The following is a 22,257-nucleotide window of genomic DNA, read 5'->3' on the forward strand; positions in this document are numbered from 1 at the left end:
CCCGTCGTGACGTAGTTAGACGTTAGATGTTTTGAATTTCCGGATTGCGGGCTCCTTGCCTCTCGAAGGTCGTCCTGGATCGACGATGGTATTCTCTGTCATCTTTTAGCGATCTCCCGCTCTCTCTTTCTCCGCGGAGGCTCCCATAAGAAACACTCGTATGAAAAGAAAATAATAAACGAAATTAATATAAAGCACGAAATCTCGATTAATAACGCTTTTCTGGAGACAACGGTACGGTTCTCGCTATTTTTTGACTGGCGCGGCCTGTTAGCTCGCGCTTTACGATCGGAGAAGGATTTGGCGGACGCGCGCGAGACAGCAACGTCACACTACATATCGAGTCATGCATATCAGTATTATTAGGGATATTCCGATAGATGTCAATGAGGCAGATTTCATCTCCTCCTTTGAAACGCCGGCTAAAATATTTTCTGTACAATGTCTTAATCAAGTAATAAAATTACTGCCGAAGGCGAGACTAAGTTTTTGCCATCCAAAACGATTTTGGCTAAGTTCAGGGGACAAATATTACCTACAGCGGTCTCTCTTTTCAAAATCAGACTTCCGTTTCACCCATACGTTCCGCGGGTTCAGCTATGCTATAATTGTTATCGTTTTTGGCATATTAGTGCAAACTGCAAGGATAAATCCAGGTGCCTTCGATGCGGAAGCGATAAGCATAAATCGATTGAAGAATGCTCGCAATTGCAACAATCTCTAGTCTGTTGTAACTGCGGAGAGAAGCACCTCCCCACCGTTCCTGATTGCCCTGCGCTTATTAAGCAAAAGTTAATTAATACCCTACGTCGGTTGAAAATATTCCCATCTTAGAAGCACCGAAAATAAGTTGGCGCTGGAAGTTCATATTTTTGAATAATTATCAGCTCAAACGCTTGCTCCTTAATTGCTCCGTCAGAATCCATGATTGCTCCCTTTTTAAAATTAATAGTTTTTGAAATATTTACAAAAACCGTAATATTTATCATTTTCACTTAAAAACATATTTCCAATAGTTTTTTGCAACTATATCCAGCATAAAACGATTGCTCCTTAATTGCTCCATATTGCTCCATCATTATTTTCATGATTTATTGCATTTTTTCTCGAAAATTTTATTGATTTTTTGATAGAATAATTGCACCTCGCTTGCTCTATTATAATATTCACGATCGCTCCATTTGTATAATTAATCTTTTTATGATATATTAGCAAAAAAAAACCAATCATTTTCTTGTAAAAACATATTTTCCGTGGTCTACTGCAAGTATATCCAATATAAAACGATTGCTCCTTAATTGCTTCATATTTAAAATCGTCTTAAACCCGTATCAGACTCATTGAAGATTGAGATTCAAGATTCAAGATTCTTACATACGAACGCTCCTGAGACAAAGCGTCGCGCTCCTTAGTTACGCGTATCTGGCGATTCGTCGCTAACGCACGAACTGTGAGTGGGGGGCAATAGGCGTGAGCCACGGAATCGGGCCGAAATGTGCAACTAAATCCGAGCACTGGTGTAAAAGGTCGATACGACTTTTCGATCGATACAAGTGTCGAAAATAAGTAAACAGAACTCATTGTCAGTAAAAAACATTTCTCGTGCGCATCCATGGCCGTGCAGTAATTATAATCTATATAAGGTAAGAAGTGAATGAGTGAGCAAATGAGAAGGCGAGCGAGAAAGAGAGAGAGAGAGAGAGAAAGAGTGTGTCTCAGCTGTTTGCTATACGCGATGAGTGTATGTGTATATATGTGTATGTAATACGCGTACACGTTCTCTCTCTCTCTCTCTCTCTCTCTCTCTCTCTCTCTCTCTCTCTCTCTCCCTCTCTCTCATCGCATATAACCAACAGCTAATTGAGCGCTATAGCGGAGTGATTTAGAACAATCGTTCGTCCTTAAAAGATCATATCCTTAAATGATTTCTAAGAGAGATTTTTTTCTTTAAAATATTCATCTAAAACTTAGATTTTAAATTATAAAAGGAAATAGTGAGCAAATTACGGGACGAGTACGCTATAGCACTCGATCAGCTGTAGCAAGCGCCTCGTGTAAGCGTCTGTAGCGGACGGTGTGTTGCGCCGCCCCTGCCTACCTTCTGTACTCGTCCCGTAATTCGCTCACTATTTCCTTTAATAATTTAAAAACTAAGCTTCAGACGAAATTTTCGTAAAGGAAAAATTGTCTTAGAATTGATTCAGGAATACGATCCTTCAGGGACACTATACTTGTTTTGGATCGACCTGTATATAAACATACATATATATGAAAGTTAAAGCGGTGTCTACAATGAGAATATAAGCCTTAAGCCATAAGAAATTAATCAATCATATTCGATTATTCTTCTCACATTCAACTGTGATTGATCAATTCCTTACGACTTAAGGCTTACTACACCCATTGTAAATACCGTTTTATTGCTCACTTATTCGAATCGATATTACATTATTTTCAATTATATGTATATATACACACACATACATATACATACGTATATAAATTTTGATAGCTAATTTTCAAACTATTCTTGTTATATGTTGTTGAATTTGTATTAAAATTCTCGTTCTTTATTAATAATATTTTTTATGTACGAGCGCGAGTATGATTGTAAGTGTGATATGAGTGCTTCAATGAGATATTGAATTTGACCTGTGGATTCATCAGTATATTAAATTGTTAACAAAAATTATATTATCGATAGTATAAGAATATACAGGGTGTCCTAGACTACCCGTATATGCCCTTTTTTTCAAAAACTAAGCATTTTAGAGAAAAATGTTTTCAACAAGAATTGTATGGTTTTGAGGGGAACATAAGATGGTGTCATTGGTTTGACCTTGGATGACATCGTTAAGGTCAAGTCGAGGACACCTTTAATTTCTTAAATGGAACCCCCTATTTTTTATTGCATATTCTTATAGCTTATGTCGAGAGCTTTCCAAAACAATAAATAAAGTGTTTTTAATAATAATAACAATAATAAAGTATTTTTTCATAAAGTACTTTTTGAGTTATTTTATATTTTAATCTGACATATTTTGATATAAAAAATAAAATATTTCGTAAAATATTGTTTTCGATAATCTTACTGTAATACTTTTATGTACAGAATAACGAGACAAATCAATTAGTATAAAAAATAATTGTTTTCAAGAAAATTATTTACAATATATTTTTTAAAATAATTATTTGTTTTTTTGGCACTAATTGATTTGTCTCATTATTCTCAAGAAGTCTCAAGAAGAACACATATGATGCTATTCACGGTGTAACACAAACTTTACAGCAATTAGTAGCAAATTTTGTTATACACGCTATAATAGCAAATTTACGACGAGAACAGAACAAACCTTATTGTACACAATATGATAACATATTTACGAAAAGAATAGAACAACAAAGTATACTCTGGCACAACGAGATGCAAAATTCACGCAAATAACAGAGCAAACCTTGCCATGCATGGCATGACAACAAATTTACAACTTTATTTTATTACAAATTTTACAAAAATATAGTATTCAGCCGATAGTTCGTTTGTTCATCGTTATGCGACGCGCTATATGCATCCATCTCGTATTTGATTTTTAGTCATGAGAATATAAAGCTTGAGTGAAATTGACCCTAATAGCGTTTTTGAATGAACGGGTTAATCTAGGGTGTTTACGTTTAATAATCAGATTTGCAATCGAATTAATCGCAGTCAACCGACTAGGAAAAAAGTTCCCTAGACTAATCGGATTTGTAAACGTGTCTATGGAGCGATCGGATTAGCTCATTAATAAAGCTCCATAAAGTTAGCATTGTAAGTTCAACATTGACTTTTATAATTTTTTTTTACGAATCGTTTGTGGGTCGTTTGTTGGTGATTGTTGGCCTAATTACAACGTTTGTTGGTTAATATTTTTTCGAAAATACAAAAACAAAATTTTGTATGAAGTTAATCGGAAAGATATTATTTTTGTTTCAAACTTAGTTCAATCGATGCGTAATCGTTTGTTGGTCACGGAAAAACTAATTAAAACGTTTGTTGGTTCACATGTGCCTTGAAAAACAAAAAAAACTAATGCACTCTGATGGAGGGAGGAAGGGAAGGATGGAGTCGTTTGGAGTATTTTGTATGACGATGCCGTAACATATACGTGAAATTTTAAGTGCGAGAGAATATAGTACAATTATTAATTGTTTATGGACAACATGAAAAACACAAGTATGCAACAAAAAATCTGTATATAAATAATAAGGATATTTTAATAGTTTTCTACATTGCCTACTGCACATACGAGAGATTTCCTAACCTCTCGTATGTCACTGTCTTAATCTTTTAATATCTTATTATCATGTTTTAGTATCAAACATATCTGTAAATTTTCGAGATTTTGCTCATCCTACGAAGTAACATTGGATAAGTATTCTTTGCTAATATGGAAGAGCTTGGATACTTTAGCAATGTGGGACAAGTTCTTAGATATATATAACAAGACACATTACAATTAAAGACGAGTAATTTTTGTTATATCTTTATAATACAAGATTATGTATATGCAACATAAGCATATGTGTCTAATAATTGTCAAGAAATTAATCAATCTCTTTTATTTACATTGGGATCTTTACGCTATAAATAATGGATTTGTGTACGCAACATATACCAATGCTGGGATAATTATTGTGTAACTACAATATGAAATAATGTTTTTAAGTATTGTGTGTTTATTCAATCTAAAGAAAGACTGTGAGAATTGTAATGATAATTATACTGGTAAGATTGCTGTACAAACGATATTATGCTGTCGGAGGGGCAAGATGGTGGTTTAAAGAAATAACACGTGTAATCGTTACTCGTCAAGAAAGTGAGGAGGAGAGGATTCAAAGAAGAAGAAGAGAATCAGAAAAGGGATCAGTAAGAAGGGAAGAATGAGGCGCACACGTACGAATAAAGGGAGAGTTGGAGAGTAAAGGAACGATGAAAGAGAAGAGGTAAAGTGGAGTAGTCTGGAGGTTAGGTTGTTGAGGGAGAGAGAGAGAAGGGGAGAAGAGCGAGAAAAAGGAAAGCACGCGGGAAGTGTGGAAAGGTAACAGAAAGTAGAAGGAAAGTCGGTAAGGAAGAGGATGGAGCGGGTAAGGAAGAGTAGTAGTTGGCGTAGAAGGCTCAAGAGAGGGCGTCAGAGGACCGAGATGGATCGAGCAGGTCGTAGATCGATATGGAAACAATGCAATGGAAGCTAGGTTAGGAGAAAGGTAGTGGATGGAAAAGCTGGAAAGGATAAAGTGCGTTGTGAGAAAAGAAATGAAGGAAGTGAAAGGCGGAATAGAAGATTAGAAAGCGTGTGAGAAGAACGGAAGAGGACAGGAGGAAAAGAGAAGGAAGGAGATAAAGGAGGAAGGGAGAGTGAGAGGAAAGAAAGAAAGGGAGAGAAGTAAGAAGAAAAGGAATTGGGAGGAAAGAAAAACAGATGGAGGACATGCAAAGTGGTTGAAGGAGCTGGTGGTGGAGGTAGGGGGAATAAGGAAGGAGCTGAAATTATGGAGAGAAGAGAGAGCGAGAGGAAGGAGAGAAAAGGAGGAGGAAACAGCGGTATCGCAGGAGCAGGAAGAGGAAAGTGAAGAGGAAGATGAGGAAGGGAGAGAGGAGGCGAGGGAGCAGGGAAGAGGAGAGAAGAGGGGAAAGGGGGGTGCAAGGATAGCAGTGAAGGAGGAAATTGTGGCGAAAAAGGATGAAAGGAGAGAGGAATCAGAAGAGACAGGCAGTGAAAGAGAAGGAGAGAGAGAGAGAGAGAGAGAGATGAGAGGGAGAATAGGATGAGCAGGTCGGGAGAAGAGAGGAAAAAAGAAGAGAGAGGAAGAGGAGGGAGAGAGGAAGGAAGGGATAGAGGAGAGCACGGTAGAAGGCACAGGAGGAGAGAGAAGAGAAAGAATTGGAAGAGAGAAGAAGGAGACAAGAAGTAGAAAGGAGGACGAGGAGAGGGAAAGGACAAGGAGGAGAAGAGAGGAGGAGAGTGAAGAAGAGAGGAATGGAGGGAAAGAAGAAGGGAGTGAGGTGAGGAAAGAAAGAAAGGCGAAGGAAGTTAAGGTGAGCAGGAGAGAAGGAAAGAACATAGAAGAGAGAAGAAGGGACAAGAGGAGGACTAGAAGAAAGAAGGAAAAGAATTGTAGTGTGGAGAGGCGTAGAAGGAAAAGAGCCAGAGGAGAGAAGGGAGGTTGTGGTAGAAGTAATGGAAGAGGTATTGGGGAGAAGGGTAAAAATGAGAGGGGTAGTGGAAAGAATAGGGGTGGGGGGGAAAAGGCATTATTAGTGGAAATGGATAAAGAAGAGGACAAGGACGAGATATTGGAGAAAAGGAGTGAGATAAGGGGATTGTGGAAGATAGGCGTGGACGAGGACTTAACGATGGAGGAGAGAAGAATGAGATGGAGGATGGTAGAAAAAGCGAAGATGGAAAGAGGATGCGGAAGAAGCGTGGTGGTAAGCAACAGAAGGATTTGGATAGACGGGAAGGAATGGACATGGGACGAGAGGAAGGAGAAATGGAGGATGAAGTGAGAGGTATAAGAGAGAGGAAGTAGAAAGAAGTTGGAGTTTCGTAAAGGTTCGGGTACGCTCCTTAAAAGCGCCTTGAAACCCTTAGGGGACCAATAAAACATTACATACATATTATGCTGTCTATTAACATCATATCAGGTTTATTTTTATTTTAAGCAGACGAAAGTAACAGATAAATACTAATTCGCAAACCAGTGGATTACATCAATTATCAGGAATCCATTTATAAAACACGCGAATCTTTTAAGGGAATCCAAAAGCGACGAGCGAACTCCGACGGGTTAGCGCCCTCATCTAAACAGAACTAAAATTGTCGGTATTATCGACACGATTATCGATAATACCGACAATTTTGGTTCTGCCGTTACCGATACTAATATTTATGCATGATTTATGCGTGTTATTAAAAGCAACTTCGCATTGTGTTCAATATGATGAAATTAGACAACATCGTGTATTTCTACTACTCTATCGTCTCGCACGCGTATCTAAGCGTATAGATATAATATAGACATGTCTGCCTTTATCACATATTTGAACACAATTTCACATTGTTCATACGGGCTATGTGTCTTCCCATATATCTTCCAAGAGGAATAACATTTGGCTGTGTATATATATATATATATATATATATATATATATGTATATGTATAATATGTACATAGACGTATACAATGTATTTGTATATACATATATTATGATATATATTATATATACATATAGTATGATATATATATTAAGATATATATATATATAGTATGATATATATATTATGATATATATACATATAGTATGATATATATACATATATTCTGGATATTATCATGTAACTTTTTATAAGTTGCGATCTATGCAATGCAGCTCATTTTTTTCAATCGATACCCAGACAGCACAAAACATCCTCAGGATCATCCTGAATATGTCCAGGACGGTTCAGGACATTTGTAGGATGTTTTAAGATATTATTATAAATATATTTATAAAAGTTTAATATGCATACATAATTATTTTTAGTTGTGTCGGCTATTTTATATAATTTAGAAATCTTAAGTATTATAATAAGTATTAATGTCCTATAAATGTCCACTGGATAACCCCTGGATGTCTGTAAGATATATCTGCCCTATCTATTATATTGGATGTCTTTTGGATTTCCAGAGGACATATACATGTGCAATTAATTGTTAACGTTAATTTCGTTTAATATTAATAATTGAATTGATGCGCACATTTTCAGATATCCAAAATAATTATTTATTTAATATTTCATGAGAAATGTTACTGTTCGCAACATTCTAAAAACTTTACAAACAATAGTATTTAACCGCTAGTTCGTTTGTTTACCGCTATGCGACACGCGAACTCGTATTTGAGATTTGGTCATGAGAATTATATAAAGCTTGCAAAGAGCAACTGACAGGAAATTACAAATGTAATTATTTTCTATCAGTTCAATTTCTGATGCAATCCCAACATAGGGAATTCAGATATTGGATTGTTTAGAAAATATTACACAACTCAAACCCGGGAGCCAAACCTAAAATATTCATGTACAGCACGAAAGCCTCAAATATTAAAGAACGGTGAACTATTTTTAATATTAGATTTTTAATATTGGCAGTAAATAACAAAACATAATTTTAATTTATATTTAAATTTTAAAATTTGCTCCTTGAAACATACGAAAAATACCCCTAACATATCCTATAAAAATCCTTAGGATGTTCCACAGGATCTCCCTGGATTCTCCAGAGGTTAATATACGGCTATCATTTACTCTTCCTCAGGACATCCAGAGGAGATCTCAGGATTACAATGGGATATCCTGAGGATATCATACATGTATGTCCTGGATGCCCTTTGGACGTCCTAAGGACATCCTTGTGCTGTCTGGGTACGAACACACTATTTTTTGGAGAAATAATCCTGTTTCAATATGATATTTATATATTTATAATAATAATACTTGAAGGTTTTTATATTTATGTAATGTCTCACTTAATACATATACATATATTCAAATATGGTATTAGAATAGGTATATTTTATTTGTATATTGGTATATTTTGTATGCTGTCCGTAAACAATTAAAAATTGTACTGAAAATTGTACTTGAAAAAATTTCATATGGTACAATGCCTTGACATATGTGATATGAAAATTTCATATCATATGAAAAACACAGTTATCAAGCGACGCGGTAGCGTTGCGACGCCAAGTATATTAAAAAATTCGTTCTAGCTTGTCAACGGTTTGCCTATGTACAGGGGCCGCGACGCTACCAAATAGCTTATCCGGAGTTTTTACTTTTAAGAAACTTTCGATAAAATACCTCAGAAACTAAAGCCATAATCAAAAATCTAACGGCACTTTTTTTATACAATGTGGATGCAAGCTTTCGAACGACCAGTTTGAATAAAATTAATGCAGTCAATCCTAAGGTATGATAATCGTATCGAGCGAAATAACAGAATTGTGACATTTATTTTTCCAATTCAGACTCTCACGTACGTATGCTCGCACGCACACACGCAAAGCGATTTTGTCCCTCAAGGCGCGTTTGCAGCACTCATGTTTAGAGCCCGAAATAGAAATGTTGAGCATTAGTCAAGGAAAAGAAATAAGATAATAATTTTGTTTATAAATTATAAAATAAAGATTATTTATTTTCTTAGATTAAATTCTCTAGGGACAAGATTTATTGTTAATCTATTTAACTTTTTTTGATATAATGGTTGAACTTATTTTTTAAAACAATAAGAAAAAAATTGGAAATTGATGGTTTATTCGGATAGAGCTGCCTTTTGCAATATGATGTTATCGGAGAGCATTAGAATATCTGTCGACAAAAAGTAGTTCAAATTTGACTCAAAATTGGCAGAGACGATGCAATGACGTCATTAATCGCTTTCAGAGCGATTAAATCTGCTACATTTGAAAACGCTATAAAATATAAATGTTATGTTAATAATATCTGGTAATAAAATTTAGTAACATCGAGAAAAAAAAATTATTGATGTAGCGACTAATCGAACATAAAAACATCAAATGAATAATCGATTTCTTACTAAAAAAAGCATCGATCTTCAAATAATCGAGTGATTTTTGCCCATCCTTAGGCTGCGTTCAGAAACATCATCCGTGTACATACGAGTGTTGTTCTATTTTTGTTCAACTTTGGATCCGTTCCGAGTTGTGCATGAAATGCATAGACTGCATTACTGTACATTACACAGCACTTCGAAATGCGCATTTTGTCAATGCGCATAAAGTGCTTTAGTTATTCGGAACGATTGTCTGCGTGCTAATGCGAATTGAAAATGGTCACAGTGCAAAACAAACGAATTCCAATAATATAATTTCTTCATTGATACTTGAAGAAAAACGATGAAAGCGATAGTTCCGAATCAAGCGACAATGAAAATAAAAATGAAGTTGAAAAAAAAATATTAATAACATAATGTATAATAATTATTATTATAATAATAAAATAAAAAATATATTAGATTATATTATATTATATTATTATATAAAAATAATAATAATAATAATCATTATTATTATTATTATTATTACATAATTATTATTATTATATAATAATTATTATTATCATTATAATAATTCAATTTATAATAATTATATTATATTACAATATTATATTTTTATATTTTTTATTAAGACCGGAAATTCATACAATTGCTGTTCCATCCCAATGAAGAATTAGTTGTCCATTCCGAATTACGCAAGAAGCGCATAGACAACATAAACCATAAACGCATTAGGCGCATCAATTGCCTCAAGTCGAAATAGAAGCCATCTATGCGCTGGAAGGTGTGCTAAGAATGCAGTATGTGTAGTACAATCTAGGAAATTTTCAGCGCTATTAAAGCACTTTCAATGCACGCATTGATTAAATCGGAACAACTTTCTATGCAATCTACGCGCTTCATGCGTAACTCGGAACGTACCCTTTTAAATAACAAATAACGAAGTCGATTGGATGCACTATTGCGCACTGAGTGCGCACTCTATCAGTATTTAGTATTCGGTTGGCTTGCCCTGTACTGGTTCAGAATTTTATGTGTATTCGGTTGATAGTGCACTAAAAACATGTGCTAGTGAAAACGTGATCAACTGAACTGCATTATCCCAGTGCAGTGTTATTTGTACGTTCGGTTGAAATACATTGCACTAGTGCAGAAGGCACTGAATTGCACTGAGATTTTCGACAGTGCAGTTCAGTGCAAATTTGAGTATTCCAATGAAAAAAACATGGCAGTTAAAATACAATATTATTATTAGATGAACTGTTAAATAGGTCGAGCAGTTCTAGCAATGAAGAAATGATGGCAGTGTTAATGCGACATGAAATACAAATTCCGAAAGTTCGGAATATGGTGAATATTATATATGAATATTCTAATAAAGAGGTATTATCACACATAATTTCAATGTATAGTTTAAATATTCATTATATTATTTCATATTTTAAGTATCTCTCTTTTATTTAGTTTCAGCGACGTTTTCGTTTAAAACGAAGTACATTTGATAAATTACATGATAAGTACGCAAATTTTTCATGCAGCACAAGGATATGTTGGACGCAATGGTGGACTTTCCTTCTGGATGGTTCAAGCTCGGGGGTTAATCTATAAAGAAACTTGAGTGTACTTTTTTCTTCTTTAATATTTGAGAACTTGATATAATCAAAACTGTAAAAAAAACAGAGAGAACTGATGTAATTTAAACAGAAAACGAACAGAATGCGCAAAAAAAAGATTTAAATATATTAATTTTTACGTTTTTATGTTGATTGCTGTAGATTTTTTCTGCTCTCTTGTTGATTACAAGTCGCATATTGCACATGTGGGCACTAAGAAGTTACTAAATGCACTATGTTGGGATCAGTGCCTGTAATCGCTCTCAGGCCAGTGCAAGTAACCACACTCGGGTCAGTATTAAACTACGTATTCCAAACACCGCCGTAGAGTTAGTAGAGAAATTAAATATTTTCTAATTATTTTATGTTATATAAATTAGGAATCGTTTGGGGAAAGTTAGGAAAATCATTTTAACATTTAAAAAACAATATTTTTTTTGTAATAATAAAAATTTATCGAGCGTCAAGTTAGCAGATCTTAATTATGTTTAATAAATATTATGAACGGAATCGATTAGAAATCATTTAGGAATAACATATTCATTAATATTTTTATTTGGGAAAGTCGCATTTTTGTAATTTAAATAAATTTGTGTATTCAAAAAAATGCATTATGCGTTATTCATGCGGCATAAAGGATTCAACCAATCAGTGTCTTTTATTTCTAAAATGAAAGACTCAATAAAATATTTTCATGTGCGCTGGTCCTTAAGAGCAAGCAAAATGAACAAGATTCAACTCTATAACATTATATTACATATGAGGTCATCGGAATTGACGACGTAGATTTTATTATTTTACTGAATTTTTATAATTTTTTTATAAACATACCTATAATACTTAATACCTATAATACTTCATGCCTGTAACATTGGTAAGAAATTTCAAATACATATTTTTGTAACATTTTAATAGAAAACATAGAATTTATAATAAATTAAGAATAAATTTCAGGACCACGTGCTACGTGTTTGGAATCTAAGTTGCAATAAATCGAGAAATTAGACAAGGCAGTAGAACATTGAGAATTGCGGAAAATAAGAATGTAAGACATGCCGAGGATAGTAAGTGCACAATATACATCTTTGTTCTTTAAATGATTTTATTTTCTTCCATTATGCACAATAAAGACTTTAATTTAAACAAATGTTTACACGTACACGCACACATAGAAAAAAAACATTATAGCTCTATTATTCCAACATATTATTTACCAACCAATTTTGTTCAAATTGGTCTTAATTGAAAAACAATCGTTTGGTGGTGATTGGTAGTCTAATTACAACGTTTGGTAGTTAATTATTAGGCTACTATGATTATAAAACCATGTGCGCTGTTCCTGCGAAAAAAAATTTGCTAGTTACTCGTTGTGTCACACGGAAGTATTACTTATTGAGTCGTATGAGGGCAACGAATTACTACATAAAAGGTACGAATCAATGCGATCAGCTGTTTGCTACACGCGATGGATGTAAAAAAGAAAGACAGACAGAGAGAGAGAGAGAGAGAGAGAGAGAGAGAGAGAGAGAGAGATTGATTGATTGATTGATTGATTGATCTTTATTAGCTTTCTCAGCTATTTGTAATACAAATTTAGTTTACGTTAATTACAATATACTCCTTTAACATTCGCTTAAACGGCACAATTCTTTCATTACGCCCCAGTAAGCAATTTGATAACAAATTGTTGCCAAATTGGCATCAAATTCGCTCAAAACTTGGTAACAAATCCAGTGCCATCTGTGTCCGCATTAAGCTTGTGTTTTGGTGACAAAGCTTGTTGACATAACCTGACCGCAAATTGACGGCAAAAACCGAGCAAAGCTTGACATGACTTGACGTCAAATTGATGGCAAAAATCGAGCAAGATCTGCGCAAGACAATCTGATAGCAGATTGTCAGCAAAAACCGAACAAATTCTGCAGCTTTTGGCCATTCATATAAAAGTATATATTTAAATAGATTTAAAGCCTTAACCCTAAGTAACAAAATGATGATAAGTTTTGGTCATAAAATGACCATTAGATAATTAGACATTATATAAGATCATATATTAATATGTTAAAACATATAGGTAAATTCAAATAACTTAATTTATAAAATTGAAGATTTTTTTGGACAGAAATTGTTTGAATAAGTGAAAATCAAACAATTATCTGTCCGATTTGCAAAAAATCAATTCAATATCTGAATTTCCTGTATAAGAATTGTGTCAAAAATTGAACTGATAGAAATATATATATTATAATATTATTAGCATTTTGTAGGCTTTATATACACTCATGACAAGAATTTGAATACGGGTATAGATAATGAATAATGCGCCGCATAGCGATAAGCGACTGAACTATTTTATAATACTTTGTAATAAGCTGCAGATTTTGTTCGGTTTTTGCTGCCAATTTGCCATCAGATTGCGCACTCCAGATCCTGCTCAGTTTTTGCCAACAATCTGATGTCAGTCATGTCAGCAAGCTTTGCTCGGTTTCTGCCGCCAATTTGCTGTGTAGTTATGTTAGCAAGCTTTGCTTGATTCTTGCCGGCAATCTGCCAGCTTAATCGGTAATAACAACTCTTGTACCAAATTTGTAGCCTTTTTGCTGACAATAATTTGTAGCAAGCACTTGGCAATATCTGTTAGAACAGACCTGGCTGACTGGGCATATGTGTGCATGACTCTAGTACTGCCAAAACTGAACTAATGCCATCTGTTGCAAAAATACGCAATGACTTTTTACTCAACCCAATATATTGATCATCACAACCATTTCATTTTCTAGAAGAATGGTTTTAATTGGGCAGTTTAGTGTTACTAAATGATTTCTTAAGACTGCGTCATTGGATATAAAAAAATGGACAATATCATCATCCTTCATGTATAACCTGTTTCATGGAAGATATTTCTCATATCATAAGTTTTGACTCAAAGATGCAAATCATTATCATCGATGTGTTTTTCGCCATATCCATCGATTTTGTTACCACATATTTTGCTTTTGCATGATCCTTGTATTTTCAAACTATACAAGTTTTCATCCGCTGTCAAATGTACATTCGCTCTCTTGAATACAAAGGCACAGAGAAATATGTTGTTGCCATAAAGCAATGCTTATGATGTTTGTCCATACACCTTTAGTTAAAATGTATTTTTTTCATCTCCCATACTGAACTGTAGCATTCGGCTTCATTGCATCCCATTCTTCTTCTGCCAGAATCAAATCAAATTCCAACAATGGTGCCAAACATATATTGTTATTGAAGTCCGCTGAGTGAGTCTGTTTCATCTGTTCCATCATTGATTGCAGAATCATTGATAGAATTTGAGTTATCAATGTATTCGGTATCACGAACACCCTTGCTTGTGCTATTACTAACAACGATTCCTAATTCGTCTCTTGCTTTAGTAACAATACCTCGTCGATCTTCTCGAACAGTTATGTAGACATCTGTCGAGGCAGTCCGTCGCATTTGATTAACGCGCATGCGTAAGCTAGCGCTTAGCGAAGTCCCACGAACAACGAAACGCCTCTAGTCGCCAGCCTGTCGCACGCGAGTGTTGACATATACTGTATAAGGTTAAATAATAAAAGGTAGAATTCGCATCGAAGACAAATCTACGTCTCTTCTTACGAAACACCAGCTTTCCAATTCCTTCAGAAAAGCAGATTATCCGAGCGCAATCTTACAATCCAACAGGTTATGGGCCCAGTCACCGTAACGAGGTCGGATAATTTGCTGGAAAGGAAAGAGAAAGGTGTGAAAGAGTGTTGCGAGTTCGCGAAGCAGTAGATACGTGGTCGCGGCGGCCATTGTGGTGTGCGAGAGATACACGAGGACAATCCAACAGGTGGTCGTGAGATTATCCGAGCGCATCGCGGGAGCAGTGAAAGCAAGTTCACAAGAGACACTATACTCAGTTTTCTAGTCGCGTCGCGAGTATCAGCGAGTGTGTAGTTTTCGTATTACGTAGAACGCGTGGACAGAAGGTCGAAGTTGAATATGCCGGACGACGGGTTAATTCGGTCAGTGAAGCGCTTCGACGGCAAGAACTACCAGTCGTGGAAATTTCAGATCACAGCGGTCTTAATGGCAAATGAGATTTTCGACGTAGTTGACGGATCGAGAATTAGGCCTCCGGATGTAGAGGGAATCAACGCAGGACGCATGAAGACATGGATAAAGGATAACGCCAAAGCAACGGCAATCATCGCCTCGGCGATGGAAGACGAGCAGGTTGTTAGCGTATTAGTGTGCGCGTCTGCAAAAGAAATGTGGGACAAGTTAGCCACAATGCACGAACAGAAATCTGCGTCGAACGTCGGAGCGTTGACACAACGTTTCTATTCGTACAAAATGAGTCCGTCGGACACTGTAATTCAACATGTGAGTACGATACAGAACATGGCGCGTCAGTTACAAGATCTCGGCGAGACAGTTTCCGATGCAGCGGTAATCGCGAAAATTCTGTCGAGCTTAACAACGAGATTCAGTGTGTTTAAAACGGCGTGGGACAGTGTAGATCCGGCGAGACAGACAATAGAAAATTTATTAGAAAGACTAATTCGCGAAGACTCAAATCTCGGTGAAGATGGCAGCACGGCGAGTGCTTTAGCGGTGACAAAGAAAGGTGCTTCGAAGAGTGGTTCGAGCTCGAAGGACAGAGGCAAAAGACAGAAAAAGTCAAAAGATCACATCGAGTGTTTTCGTTGCCAGGAAAAGGGACATTACGCCAGCCAATGTGATAAAATGATGAAGCAAAAAGCGAACAAAAAAAGTGTGAAAAACAATTCGAGCGGAAATTGTGCGTTCATCATAGATTCACACGAGAGAGAAGGCAGACCGTCGAGAGAAAAGAGTCGACAGGAATAACCGTCGGTAAGACAGCTTCAGAAATTGAGTGAGGCAGACAAACAAGAAATCTGGATTACCGACAGCGGGGCGTCGGAGCACATTACCTTCCGTCGAGACTGGATGGAAGATCTGCAGCCGGTAACCAGAGAAACTGTTTTACTCGGGGACGACGGTAAGTGCGAGATCACGGGCATCGGAAAGATTCGCATCGAAAAATTCGCCAATGGTAAATGGGAGAGTGGTGTAATCGAAAATGTCTTACTCGTTCCTCGAGTCGCCAGAAATCTATTTTCAGTCGGAGTATGTACGAAAAAAGGTTTTCGAGTCAACTTTGAAAATGGAATCGTCGAGGTATCACGAAGCGGTGTCGTCGAGGCAACAAGAGCGAGACAAGAAAACGGATTATACCGGATGCTCTTTCGTAGACCGGAAAAGAAGCGAGAAGTAAACGTGTCGTCGCTGGATATGAGAATCTGGCATGAGAGGCTGGGTCATCTGCACAAGCGTGCGATCACCGAGTTGGTGAATCGAGATCTAGTCGACGGAGTACTCGTGAAAAATTCAAGCGAGTTTTTCTGTGAGGCGTGCCAGTACGGCAAACTTCACAAGTTGCCATTCAAGAAAAATTGTGATCGAGCATCGGATGTCCTGGGCGAATACATACACAGCAACGTGTGTGGACCAGTGCCGACGGAGTCGATAGGCGGAGCAAGATATTACGTGTTCTTCAAGGACGACGCTACGAGCTTTCGGTACGTTTACTTCATGAGACATAGATCAGACGTTTATGAACGATTTATAGAATTCGAACGAGCAATATTCAACAAGTTTGGGCGTACAATGAAGACTTTACGCACCGATAACGGGACGGAGTATTGCAACGCGAGGATGAGGACGTACGTGAGAGAGCGAGGCATCATACTGGAAACAACAGCACCGTACACGCCCGAGCAGAATGGAAGGTCGGAGCGCGACAATAGAACGATTGTCGAGGCAGCAAGGACGATGCTGAAGGCAAAGGATCTCCCTGCTCAGTTGTGGGCAGAAGCAACGGCAGCAGCCGTTTACGCAATCAACAGAACGGGACAATCGCGAGTCGGCGGAAGCCGCACTCCGTATGAACAATGGACCGGGAGAAAACCGGATCTTCGACACATGCGAGTCTTTGGCTCGGATGCCTACGCGCACGTGCCGAAACAGAAGACCACGAAGTTTGACGCACGAGCGAAGAAGCTTATTCTAGTCGGCTACGACAGCGTCACATCAAACTATCGTCTGTACGATCCGGTCACCAGGTGCGTATCTATCTCGAGACATGTTGTTTTTAACGAGAAAACGCACACAACGATTTCAGAAGCAACCGGCTCAGAAGTCGAGCTCACCCTACCGTCGTGGAGCGATAACGACGGAGAAGATGATGAGCCAGAGAACATTAACGGCAACGGAGCTGTCGCCGTTAACGCAGGCGCCGGCGATGTGGCTGCCGTAAACACGAGAGCAGTACCAGCCGGTCGAGAGGATGCAGAGAACGAGCCAGGAGACGTTGGGGAGGAAGAAGACGAGAACGAGCGACGACGAGAGCAGCAGCAGCAAGCAGCAGGCACGCCGAGAACTCTACGAAATCGAGAATCAATTCGTCCTCCGGCGAGATACGCGTTGTGTCTCGCGGAGTACAACGTGCCAGAAACGTACCAAGAAGCCATCTCTGGTCCGCAAGCTGCCGAATGGGCGGAAGCAATCAACGACGAGCTGGAAGCTCACCGAACGAACGGGACATGGGAGATAGTCCCACGTATTCTTGGCGAGAAAACTATAGACTCCAAATGGGTCTTTAAAATACTACGAGACACAGATGGAAATGTGTCAAAATTCAAAGCGCGTCTATGCGCTAGGGGTTTCCAACAACGAGAAGGGATCGATTACTCGGAGACGTTTTCATCAGTCGTAAGGTACGACTCATTACGAGTTCTCCTTGCAATCATCACACAGAACGACCTGGAGGCCATTCAGTTCGACGTTCGAACGGCATTCTTGTACGGCGTGCTTGACGAGGACATCCGGATGGAGCCACCTACGGGACTCGAGATCAACACAGAAGCCGGCGATCGAAAGAGCGTAGTTTGCTTGCTAAAGAAGTCGCTTTACGGATTAAAGCAAGCACCGCGTTGTTGGAACCTTAAGTTCACAAGTTTTTTGAAACGGTTCAATCTAAAAGAAACGGACGCGGATAGGTGTATTTTCTACGGAATGTATGAAGGACACGAAGTTTATCTCGCGCTTTTTGTTGACGACGGAATTTTAGCATCAAGGTCAATCGAAGTAATCGATAGTATAATCGCAGCGTCAAGCGAAGCATTCGAGATAACGTTGGGTGACTGCAGTAGTTTCGTCGGGATGCAGATTTGCCGAGATCGAAAGTCTAAAACGATGTTCGTCCATCAAACGGCATACGCGAGAAAAATAATCGAACGATTCAGGATGAGTCAAGCAAAGGGGTGTCAGTACCGGCAGATCCCCATACGATTCTACATCCGGTCGAGTCAGAAGAAAATGGGAGAGAAAGCGTTCCGTATCGCGAGGCCGTAGGATCATTGATGTTCCTATCCGTAGTTACACGCCCGGATATCGCATACTCGGTAAACGCGGTTAGTAAATTTCTAAACAAGCATGATCAAAGTCATTGGCAAGCAGTCAAACGGATCATGTCGTATCTAGTCAAAACGATAGACGTAGGAATCGAATACCGAGCGAGCGAATCGAAAATCGGACCGGTAGGTTTGGTGGGATACTCAGACGCAGATTTCGCGAGTGACGTTGAAACACGCAGGTCGACAACAGGGTACGCGTTTTGTCTCGCAAACAGCATTGTTACGTGGTCGTCTCAAAGGCAGAAGTTAGTCACACAGAGTACGACAGAGTCAGAATATGTCGCAGCGGCGACCGCGACGCGAGAAGCTGTATGGCTTCGCACATTGTTAAACGGTATAGGATTTCGATGTGAAAAACCGACGACTTTGTGCGTAGATAACCAGAGCGCGATTCGTCTAGTCCGAAATACCGAGTTTCACAAAAGAACGAAACATATTGATATAAGATATCACTACGCCAGAGAAAAATCAGAGAGCAACGAGATAGAGGTTGTTTACGTGCCTACGGAGGCACAGTTAGCAGATATCTTTACGAAAGCGCTCCCGAGAAATAGATTTGTTAAACTACGCACAGATCTCGGGATCGTTATCAAACGCTTGAACGGCGGAAGTGTCAAGGCAGTCCGTCGCATTTGATTAACGCGCATGCGTAAGCTAGCGCTTAGCGAAGTCCCACGAACAATGAAACGCCTCTAGTCGCCAGCCTGTCGCACGCGAGTGTTGACATATACTGTATAAGGTTAAATAATAAAAGGTAGAATTCGCATCGAAGACAAATCTACGTCTCTTCTTACGAAACACCAGCTTTCCAATTCCTTCAGAAAAGCAGATTATCCGAGCGCAATCTTACAATCCAACAACATCATGTGCAGTCCACTTGCCGTTCAGTTCTATACTCATATCTATCCACACTTTCGACGAGTACGAACCCAGACAGCACAAGGATGTCCTTAGGACGTCCAAAGGGCATCCAGGATATATATGTAGGATATCCCATCGGATATCCCATTGTAATCCTCAAATTTCCTCTGGATGTCCTGAGGAAGAGTAAATGATAGCCGTATATTAACCTCTGGAGAATCCAGGGAGATCCTGTGGAACATCCTAAGGATTTTTATAGGATATGTTAGGGATATTTTTCGTATCTTTCAAGGAGCAAATTTTAAAATTTAAATATAAATTAAAATTATGTTTTGTTATTTACTGCCAATATTAAAAATCTAATATTAAAAATAGTTCACCGTTCTTTAATATTTGAGGCTTTCGTGCTGTACATGAATATTTTAGGTTTGGCTCCCGGGTTTGAGTTGTGTAATATTTTCTAAACAATCCAATATCTGAATTCCCTATGTTGGGATTGCATCAGAAATTGAACTGATAGAAAATAATTACATTTGTAATTTCCTGTCAGTTGCTCTTTGCAAGCTTTATATAATTCTCATGACCAAATCTCAAATACGAGTTCGCGTGTCGCATAGCGGTAAACAAACGAACTAGCGGTTGAATACTATTGTTTGTAAAGTTTTTGGAATGTTGCGAACAGTAACATTTCTCATAAAATATTAAATAAATAATAATTTTGGATATATGAAAATGTGCGCATCAAATTCAATTATTAATATTAAACGAAATTAATGTTAACAATTAATTGCACATGTATATGTCCTCTGGAAATCCAAAAGACATCCAATATAATAGACAGGGCAGATATATCCTACAGACATCCAGGGGTTATCCAGTGGACATTTATAGGACATTAATACTTATTATAATACTTAAGATTTTTAAATTATATTAAATAGCCCACACAACTAAAAATAATTATGTATGCATATTAAATTTTTATAAATATATTTATAATAATATCTTAAAACATCCTACAAATATCCTGAACCGTCCTGGACATATTCAGGATGATCCTGAGGATGTTTTGTGCTGTCTGGGAAGTAAGAGAAATTTTGTCTCTTACTAAACCAGATGAAGAAACTGAAATTGATAATAAATCGGAAACAAAAACAAACGACAAAGATTGGTCTAATATTCCAATGGTTTTGCTCAAAGATGTAAATGTATACGCGATGCAACAATCGGAGGAATTTCCTAATGAGAATAATCTATAAAGGCAAAAGACGAAAGATGAACTGAAAGCGATGTCCCTTTCAATTGACAATACTAGAACATCGTGGCGACCAAGCAGTGATATCAATTATGTCGAATTGAACAACAAGTTGAAATCTATTCTGGAGATAATTCAAGACCAGTGCCAAGAGATAAAGGAATTGCGTTGTGTGGCAGAGGTTTCTGTGGAAAATGTTGTCCACGTGTTTAAAAATTTTGCTACACACTTTACCACAAATAATCTTTCCCAGACAGCACAAAACATCCTCAGGATCATCCTGAATATGTCCAGGACGGTTCAGGACATTTGTAGGATGTTTTAAGATATTATTATAAATATTAGGTGTACAACTTTGCTTCCGCCGTTTTCCTATAGATGGCTTTAGCGGTAAGTAATGGTCGAAATAAATAGATCATAGACGTCATGCAATAAACTTGGGCATCTGTCAACATAACCCTATAGAAACATTAGTCGATTTGTGTCTGCGTCATAAAGTTTCTCGATTGAAAATGTCAGTTTACGAGCCAAATTCTCGTCATTTGCGGGAGGTTTTAATTTTCTGCTTCAATATGAAGAAATCTGCGGCTGAGGCTCATCGAATGCTCTCAAATACTTATGGTGTCGTGAGTGGTTTCAACGCTTCAAGAACGGTGATTTTCATGTCGAAGACCGGGATAGCGGTGGAAGAGAGAAGGTTTTCGAAGATGCAGAATTGGAGGCATTACTTAATGAAGACTCGAGTCAAAGTCAAAAAGAATTGGCACGATCATTGGGAGTGACTCAACAAGCAATTTCAAAACGCCTCAAAGACATGGGAATAATTCAAATGCAAGGAAATTGGGTGCCGAACGAGTTGAAACCGAGAGATGTTGAACGGCGTTTGTTTGCTTGTGAACAGTTACTTGAAAGGCAAAGACGGAAGGGATTTCTGCATCGCATTGTGACTGGGGACGAAAAATGGGTTCATTACGATAACCCCAAGCGCAGAAAATCATGGGGATATCCCGGCTTCCACGTCGACGGCCAAACCGAATATTCACGGTTCCAAGATCATGCTCTGTATTTGGTGGGACCAGCTCGGCGTAGTGTATTATGAGCTGTTAAAACCGACTGAAACAATCACAGGCGATCGTTATCGAACGCAATTAATGCGTTTGAGCCGAGCACTAAAAGACAAACGGCCGCAATACAACGAGAGACACAATAAAGTGATTTTGCAGCATGACAATGCTCGACCCCATGTTGCGAAAGTGGTCAAGACATACATGGAAACGTTGAAATGGGAAGTCCTATCCCATCCGCCGTATTCTCCAGACGTTGCTCCCTCTGATTATCACTTCCCAGACAGCACAAAACATCCTCAGGATCATCCTGAATATGTCCAGGACGGTTCAGGATATTTGAGTACTCTGCGTTGATACCACTGCTT

At 37.9% G+C, this 22,257-nt stretch overlaps 1 long non-coding RNA gene across 1 annotated transcript; it reads left to right on the forward strand.

Moving 5' to 3' along the window:
- Nucleotides 1-10,547: 10,547 nt before the first annotated feature.
- On the forward strand, nt 10,548-11,496 carry LOC138932060 (uncharacterized). Its single transcript, XR_011446728.1, has 3 exons — nt 10,548-10,980; nt 11,062-11,288; nt 11,373-11,496. It is a non-coding gene; the product is annotated as an uncharacterized lncRNA (long non-coding RNA).
- The last annotated feature ends 10,761 nt before the right edge of the window (nt 11,497-22,257 follow it).

Source organism: Polyergus mexicanus, unplaced genomic scaffold (assembly GCF_030449975.1).
Source record: "Polyergus mexicanus isolate NDT 795.1 unplaced genomic scaffold, iyPolMexi1.0 SCAF_3, whole genome shotgun sequence".
NCBI lineage: Eukaryota > Metazoa > Arthropoda > Insecta > Hymenoptera > Formicidae > Polyergus > Polyergus mexicanus.